A 9321-nucleotide genomic window follows, 5' to 3' on the forward strand; every position below is an offset into this window, starting at 1 on the left:
TACAGTATGGTCTAGTCATTAAGTGGGACCAATTGTTTATAAGCAGAATAAACCACTTGGTAGGCAGAGCCAAAAAGCAGTTTTCTTTACCATGGCAGTCTTAATTAACAGCTTTGCCCCACTGAAGCAATAAAATGAAAATATATGGTTTTATTAAGCCTTATGTGGCTCAAAAAAAAAAGCCCTTTCAAATGTCATTAACACTTGATTTGTTCACCAGAGAAGTAACCATTTTAAAAAGAAGTAAAAGAACAATTGAAAAAATTGAGCATAAACCAGCTTACAGAACTGGCAAAGCTATTTCTGATACAAACTGTGAACTGGCCTAAAACAATGCCAATTTTACCACCATTCAATCTTAAAGGAAATAATTTGTGTTATGTTGTCATAGCTACTTCAATTAATGTGAAATAAAATACTTTCAGTATTTTCTAGCACTGTAAATATTTATTGAACCAGACCAAAAGCAAGCTCAGCAAAATTGGAATTTTTGGTTTTCATGCAATTAAGTCTATGAATAATATTAGCAAAGGCTCAGTATGAAAAAATACTTTGAACACATGTAGCACACTTCCATTTTTATATCATGAACATTACTGCGATTATTTTCACATAGAGGAAAATGTATTCCTGGCTGAAGATCAACAATACTGAACAGGATTGGGAGAACGTCAGACAGGAAATTTGGTACCTTCAAAGCCAAGAGCTGTGAGTGATTCACGGCCGGTTTAGAGCAGCCCACCTCTGCAAGAACTGGCGGGTGGCTGTGGGTACAACCAGCACCTGAGCTGCCACACACACTGGAGCATATCCATAATGTACCCCAGTGAGATGGCCCAGCCCAGAGAGGTGGAGGGAGAGTGGGCTTTCCCTCCTCCAGGCCGGTATTGCTGCAGGAAGTTCATATGCAGGAGAATGGAGTGAGCCGGAGAAGTTTGCAGGAGCACTTTGGGGTTTTCTCTCAAATTACAGCATATTGGTGCTGCTGGTAGCTCAAAAATTTATAGACAGCGTAATGCTAAGTAGGATGGCTTTCCCAGGTCCTGCCCTTCATCTGACTGATAAACATCTTTTTCTAAGCTGAAGAAAACTGGGTTTGGTTTGAAGAGGTCCCTCTGGCTGACTGCTCCCCATTGCCTGCCTTTTGTCCTTTCCACTTACTTTCACAGACTTTACATAATCTGCATATAAGCCTTGAAGATATTGTTCAGTCCTTTCTTCTAAAAGGTAAAAAAGTCTGAGGATGGAATGATTTCAGACTGTTCAAATTCCTGACATGGAAAACCCCGTGGTTAGTCAAAAGTAATCCTGTCATTTCCACCAGTTTTACAACACTATAACCATCACTTCCCATTGGGTGGTTTTGAAGCTACATCAATATGAAGGGAGAACAAAGTTAAACCATCCCATCTTCTGAGTACAGAAGGGCTTTGGAACCTCCATAAAACTTCACTTCCTTGTTGTAAATGATAATAATTCAGGACAATTCTTCATAGGTTCTTTGCATTTAAACATCAGATTACACGCAAGGCTTCAGAAGCACTCACAATCTGTGCTGCAAATCAGAGGAAAAGAAAGCAGTAAGAGTTAATAACTTCTTTGGAGCAAATCATTATTTACAGGTGGTTCACCATTAATGTGTACCTGAGCAACCACTCTGAGTTCATACAGTTCAGTGGATTCAGTAAATTTAAATGAATTATTGTATATTAAAAGCCAAGTCATACGTGGGTTTTATGCAGGCAAAAGCTTCACTGTTTCTTTCTGAATAGGGCCTGATTAACAACAGCAGAATTCAGCTTTATGTTAATGCACTATTTAGTGCCCCACTTTTACACATTGCAGTGCTGCATCTGTGCCCATTTCATGTTCTCAGCTAAGTTGAAAGACAAAAAGAATAGATTGAAAAGTGCATTACAAGTATCTCACACATAGTCTTGCTCAGAAGCTGAATGGCTTTTTTTGTAAGGAAAAAATGGCCTCCTTTCCTGACGGTAGGCCTTTTCTAAATCTGAATCTGGCTGTTAAAATTCTTTATGGTAACAGAGAAAATCCCCATAATCTACGTTGATGTTGTGCTTACAGATTGTCCTCCTTGCACGGGGCACAAAGAGCTGCCTGGCTGGTGCGTGGTTCTGCGGGAATCATCCATTTTTATCACTTTCACTTATTGTTTCCTTCCCTTGCCACAAATATTTCCCACAGTGCCACTGTTTTCCCTTGGCCTCCTTACTCATCCAAGCTAATAGTTAGGGGCACACTGGGCATTTTGTTATGCTTTTTTTTTTTTTTTTTTTTTTTTTTTTTTATTGTTGTGGTAAGCATGAAAACACTCAGTAGGGATTCCATTATGTTTTAGCACTTGTGTTGAAGGGTGAAATAACTTCACAGCCTCTGTCAGAGGAGTGATGCATCATGAATAGTTCCTTCCTTTATTCTACATATTTTTATTTAAACATTCCTAGCCACGTTTTGTAACAAGCTGCTTTCACTGTACTAGACTGTCCAGAGGAGGGGGATCTGTTTTAACTTTCAAATGACCATGAAAAATTGGAGAGAAGCAATAAACAAGAACATCTCTGAGTTATCAAACTTTTTGCAGGGATCTGAGGCTGGAGATCCAAATGTTAACAAAGAATTTTTACCTTTGTTCAAGGTTTTGCTACCTTTGTTTTCAAAAATTTTCATTGCTTTCATCTGAGTATTGATTTCTTCTCAAACTGTGACAATTTTATCTCTTTTGTAATTTCTTTGAAGGCTGAATGTGTCAGAATTTAGATGGAGAGAACAATGGTCAAACCAGGGTCAAAACCCCATTGGGTACCCTTTTACTGAAAAACTTCAAATTTTTGTCACGGAATTCTGTTTCCAACACAAGAAAACGTCAGCTTTGACATTTTTACTCTGTTGTAAGAATTCCATCTCATTACCATATCCAGCTAAATAACTGCACCAAGCCTTTTATTAATGGACATCTCTGATGAGTGAAATACCCAAACCTCCTTTTAGAATATCAAATGTGTGAAGGTCATTTAGCAGGTGGCTAAGGCTGGAAGAGACTGTGACAAGGTCAAGAATGGATCATCAGGGAGAAGAGGAAAGGACATTTTCCTTCCCTCAGAGCTTTTCACAGTGCAGTTCAAGCCTGAAGTTACTGAGTGTTTCTGACTCTACTCTTTAAAAAAGTACATCAACAACGGAAGGGTTTTGTATATGCACAAGTTGAAGTCAAGTCACAAAAAGCTTGCAAAGTCTTTTCCTTCTGGCTTACACAGCTCACTTTTGTTTTTGCTTTTGGAAATTCTCAGGGGTTGACCAAAGCCACCAACTCTGAGGGTGCATCAAACCAGGACGGCGCATGATCAGCGCTACAGCCTTCATTATCTTGCCTTATGCACTGACCCGTGCTTGCTGTTAACATTGCTTACCTAAGCCACATTATATGTTCCTCCAGATGTTCATCTTTAAAACCAGATACAAATTATTGAATTTATATTCTAGATATAAATTATTGAATGCGAAGTTGAAAGCCTAAGAGCAATATCTTCACAAGACTTGAATCTGGAACATCTGCTGTCACCTTGCCCTAAACCTTACTCATGGTTAGCATGACACATGTTGCTCAGAGGCAGGCTGAGACTTAGGCCATGACTCAGAGTGCTGTTCATCTTCCTTCCTTAGGGTTTCCTTCCTCCCTGTGTCCAGGAAGTGGGTCCTACACAGAAGTGTTTGTGTCACAGGGGAAGAAACAGCCAGAGCCATTAAAGAGATGTCTTGTACACACTTTTACCATCTCTGGTCAGAAGAAGCAAGCAGAACAACCATGTATGCCCACAATTACGAAGCAAGCTCCTGATCCACAGTCTATTGAAGTCCATTGAAAGGTTTCCACTGATGTCAGCAGGCGCTGGATGGGCCCCTGGAGCTTCACTGCACGCTCACAACGTCATGACTGATGTCAGCTGGAGCTTCGCTGGGTGAATTTCAGGACTGGCTCAGATGCCCAGTTTCCTCTCCTGTCATGATGGATAAAAGGGCAGCCTGCAAGGGCAGGTTTTGAGGCTGGTTCTAAACAAGGACCAAGCTTCTGCATATTGTGGCACAGCCTTGGGCTGCGCTAAATTAATGCCATCTGCTCCTGGCCTTTCTCCCCTGGCCTCCTCCCACCTCCTCCCTCAGGGGCTTCTGACAGTAGAGAATAGCTGGAGTACAGTCACAAGCATCACGCCTCTTCCTGTCCCTAACACACCCTTTACACCCTTTGTTTCTCTCTAAGTGTCATGGGTGGAGTAGGATCCCAGCGCGCTGGCTCCAAACCAGCTGGCAGCATCTGGCCAAGCTCAGCCCCATTTCTCCCAGACTTGGAGGACCTGAAGCAGGCAGAGCCTCGGCTCTACAACCTCTGGGGATTAATGAGGGGTTTTTCACCCAGGAGAGGAGTCATTTCCAGTGACGTCACTCCCAGCTGAAAGCTTATGAACTTCCCAAATTCAGAGGAGAATTGCAAATACCGTGTGAAACCTTTCCTCACCCGAGGTTGAAACCTTTGCCAAGAGCCCTCTCAGGGCAAGGATCCCACCGCTAGTCTGAAAGTTCAAAAGGTAGGAGCCATTTCTCACTATCAGTGTTTGTGAAACCCAGCTGAAAGGAAAGATCCTAATTACATTTGGCATTTCTAATAGTCAGTCTCCCGCTAAACAAATGACATCATTTGTGGCATTGGCAGTAAAAGGGACCCACTGTAAGGAACTGTAAACAACAGTCCATCCAGGCTCATTCTACTCTAACAAAGGAAAGGGAAAGGGGAAGAATCTCACTAAATCACCGTGATGTCCACTTGTTTTTTTTTTAAGGATTAGACATGTCCTGATACCTCTGCAAAATGGTTTTGAAACTGGGACTTTTGGCAGCCCTGGGGAAATCCCTGCACTCTGCAAAGTGAAGCAGCTCACGCTGGGGGCTTTCTGGATCTGAATTTTGTGGATATTAAAGATCTGTGAGGTTGGTTTGAACCTGCCTCTGATCATGGAATGCTGTATTTGATATTTCCATGGGATGCATTTTCCAAAACAGTACTTATATTCTCAATTCCTCTTGGAAAAATATGTGCTCCTTCCTCTTCACCCATGGGGGTCACAGCTCAGCTCTGCCCAATGTTCAGGGGGAAGGGATGGTTGTATGTAAGCCCAGAAGGAGATCCCTCTAGAGAGGAGCTAATCAGCTCTTTCAGGTATGAACTCCGCAGGATTTTGGTGAAGAAATTAATCAGCCTGGCCTGACCAAGGAAACACCATGAAGCAGGAGCTGTGCAATAAATCATAACTTAGGGAACAGACAAAAATCTCTCTATATAATATGTAAGATGAATGAATTTCAGTCTCAGGTTGTGTATTTTCTGTTTTTTTCTGTGCAGCAGACTGTCACAGGGCTGTGCTGGGAATCAGGACAACACCAGCTCAGTGACCCAAGCTGCCAGCACAGGAGGATTCTTCAGAGCTCTTCTTTCCTTGCAATGATCCTGCTTGACTCTGCTTAGTTTGTGATATTTGAGGGCATTGCAGCATGAGGTGGTAGGAGCACAGCCCATTAATTGTAACAGGATGAGGGTAGGGGAGGTTTGATATCTACATGCCCGTAACTGTAACCTGCATCCAGCTATTTTCAGCCCTTCGTGCAAATAAAAGCAACATTTGCATTCAGATTGCCCTTAGTGCATAGATGTGATGGATGATAAATTAAAAGTACAGTGCAAGGACAATACTCATCTGTTCCACAGCAAAGAGATATATATATATATTTTTTTTTTTTTTTTTTTTTTTTCCTTGCCAGGTTCTGTAGATAGATGCTTTATGCCAGATTTCTTTTTAGGCAATTGCACTCACCACTGAAAAACAGTTGTTCATTTGGGCTGGGAGCTGGAGTATTATCTTAATACTTCCCCACTACTCAGTTTTGAAACCTTCCTAGCTGCACTTCAGATAGCTTCCTTATCCTAAGGAAATGGCTGCACTTTGGTCTTTTTTTTTTTTTTTTTTTTTTTTCATTTGCAGAAGTATGGGGCACATTCTTGATCCAAGCCTATGGGAAAATCCCCTCACTTATGAAAGGGGATGTGTTCATAATGTTCCTTTCTCTTATTAATTTAGTTACAAGGCGCTCTCTGAATCCTGTTCAGTATCGCCATGCAAACCCTTTCACGCCAGTTAGGCTTCATTCATAGGAGCACTCGCCTTGCGGAGTGTGAAAGAGGCCATTTATGCTTAATAATGATAATAACCAGCAGTTGGAGGCTGGGAAAAGAAAGGAAAATAAAACCCTGCAGAACTTTACAGGAAAGGACATTTAGTGTTGCCAGGAGGGTGAGGAGGTCAGACATCTGGTGGTTAGTCTCGCCCTGGATTACAGGCAGGAATGCTCGGCCGCGGAGGTGGGGCTGGGCTGGCCACCGTGGCAAAGGCGTTCGTGGCCGCTGGGACATCGGGGTGCCCCGGTGTGCCCCCCATTTGCACCGGACCCCTTTTGTTTGCGGGTGCAGAGCACACAGCGAGCTCAGTCTGCATAGCCAAACTCCTAATTATCAGCAAGGAGAAGTTAATGCCCCGGAAAAATTTAGGAGATTAAGTTGGGGTAAAGACTACCAAGGAAATATTTAGGAAATCCCTCAGAAATCAAGTCATATTCATCCTTGTTAGCCGTGAAAACACCCAAGACACAGGATCACAGAGACCTGTGTGCCCTCACTGGGTGGTCCCAGGCTTTCTGGGCACAGGAGCCGGTGCCAAACCTTCCTCCCACTTGAGGGTGTTTCCATGGGGAGCCCCAGGCATTGCTGCTTCATTGCCCTCCTGTAAGGAAGAAACATTGTGAGAGCCAGCGCTGCACCTGAGAGTATCAAAGCCCGGCAGAGAGCTCCTGAGGGGCTGGAGAACTCCAGGGGTCAGCTCTCATTTGGCCAAGGTCACCAAGTGAGAGTAAAGCCTGGAATAATGCTGAGCCCACAAGTTGTATCTTAGTATCAAAGTGATATAAGGTATACAGTGATACAAACTGATATAAAGTGATACAAAGATCATATTTTGGTTTTCCCTTGGTGCTGCATTTTCAGCCCCCCCAGCATTTCATTGAAAGTTATCTCAGACATTCACTGTGCTCAGTTTATGTTCATCTCCATCTATTTTTAACAGAAAATAAACTCAAATGCACATTGGAGCAAGACAGTATTTCTCTGGAGTATCACGAGTCTGCTTGATCACGTCTTTTCCTGGCACTTAGTCCATCAGTTTATGAATTATTTTGTTACACTGAGTACATAGTTGATAGTTTAATGGCTGGGAGTGATTGTTCTCGAAATATGGATGGAGCTGTCATGAAAATACATAGTTAGGGTTGCTAAGGCATGGTTAAACTAAGGCATGCATTGATTCTCTGTTGTTTTAGCTGTTCTTTCCTTGCCATGTTTGGAGAACATCCTATCCAGCGCAATCTTCCAGGACATCTCTCTGGATTCCCCATCAGGCTGTGACTAACCCAACACTTTGAGTCACCAATTTGCCATCCCTGAGCTCCAGCCCGGCCCGTGCAGCAATGGAGGGGCAGTGACTGGCCTCCAGCACTGCCTGTTCTGCAAAACCAGGAATTCCTTCCAGCCCCTTTGAACTAAACTCGGAACAGACTTGCACTTCAACAGAGCATTTGGCTCCATGATGCACAGGAAGGTTTTTCAAGAGCACTGAAAAGTTCAGGCAACAGTAAGAGCTGGTTTTCTAGAATTTGAGTTTTAAGGGTTTTAAAAGCACTGATAGCAGCAGATGGGGGTCCAAGGAGATTTTCAGAAGCACCAACTGAAAGTGTCACCCCGGGTTTGCCTCCCACAGGTCCATGCAGCAGTTTCTTCAGAGAAAGGAACCACAGCAATTCTGATTAGAAACTCAGATAAAGATTTTCATTGAGTATCTCTGTACTTCTGATAGACCACAGGATTTCTGGCTTCTCTTGAGAGAGCTCAGCTGACACCAGTTACATCTCTGGTCATGTGTGACCTGTCACTGGGAATATTTTTCATGCAGCCTTACTGACAGACACCATGTGTGGGAGTGGGATGTGGGAAGTATAATTACCCTAAAAGTGGCTCCCCATAACCAGCCCACTTCAATATTCTCAGTAGGTTTAGTCTGTGCCTCCCCATCTATGCACAGTAAAAAAAGAATATGTACCAAATCCTTATTTTTGAGCGAATATCTATGGGAAAAGAGCATTATTGGCAATTCCATGCAAAGTCTCAAATCCATGTGGGTATTTGAAACATGAGTAAAGGGAAACCTTCAGACTGAAACTCAAGGAGAAAAAAAGAAAAACAAAAACAACCAAAAACAACAACAAAAAATCTACAACCCAAAAGAAAATAAAAGGCCAGTCTATGAACACGCAGAAATAAAATGGTCAGACTTGATAAGTGAAACAGAGTCCCTGTATTTATCTCGGAACATCCTATTGCTCTGGACAAAGGAAATTCACAGCAATAAGAGCTAGCAAAAAAACAGTTTATCATTAAATCCAGTGACATACACTAGTAACTACTCATTGCAACTGCAGTCTACACCTTTCTTGTAAATCCAGCAAATAAAGATTCACTGCCCTGTGTGTGATCTTCAGCCTGCAGTGAGGATGACCCCAAGTACGTCCCAAGCACATGGGAAAAGGATCAAAACAAAAAGCACATGATGGCTCTTAACAGAAATGACATTATCCGTGGAAGGGACAAACACACATGGCCTTCAGATTCATGGAAAACAATACCAGGGCTGCAGCAGGGCTGGGGCTGGGAAAAGCAGATGCTGCCCAAAGTGGGATCTGCTCGTGGAGCTTAACGTGCACAACACACGTCAGGAAATCAGAGCCCTTTCATCAGAGTCAGAGGAGCTCATGCAAAATGCATTTCCAGCAAGCATCAATGAACCAAATGACAGAGCCAAGAGGCAGAATTCAGCACAGGAGACCTAAGTTCACTTGGTCTAGTTGAGTTTGTCTGTATGCTCAGCTTCTTGGTGAGAAAGGAGCCAGCTACAGAAACAAGGCCTGGCTTAAGGTCAGGAGCTACAGAAAAGTGTAGGAATGATTCTATGGATAGATAACAGCATCATTTCCTCTCAGAAATGCTGTTATCCACAGCAAGGAGCAGAACACTTCAGCTGGTGCTTGTTCATGTAAAATTAAAAACTCACACAAAGCACAAGGGTCCCTGAGACATATGGGGAGGGGGCAAATCCCCCCCAATTCACATATTTTTAGCTCCTCCAAAGACAAATTCAGTTTAACCCTCAA

Source organism: Hirundo rustica, chromosome 14, assembly GCF_015227805.2.
Source record: "Hirundo rustica isolate bHirRus1 chromosome 14, bHirRus1.pri.v3, whole genome shotgun sequence".
Classification (NCBI taxonomy): Eukaryota; Metazoa; Chordata; class Aves; order Passeriformes; family Hirundinidae; genus Hirundo; species Hirundo rustica.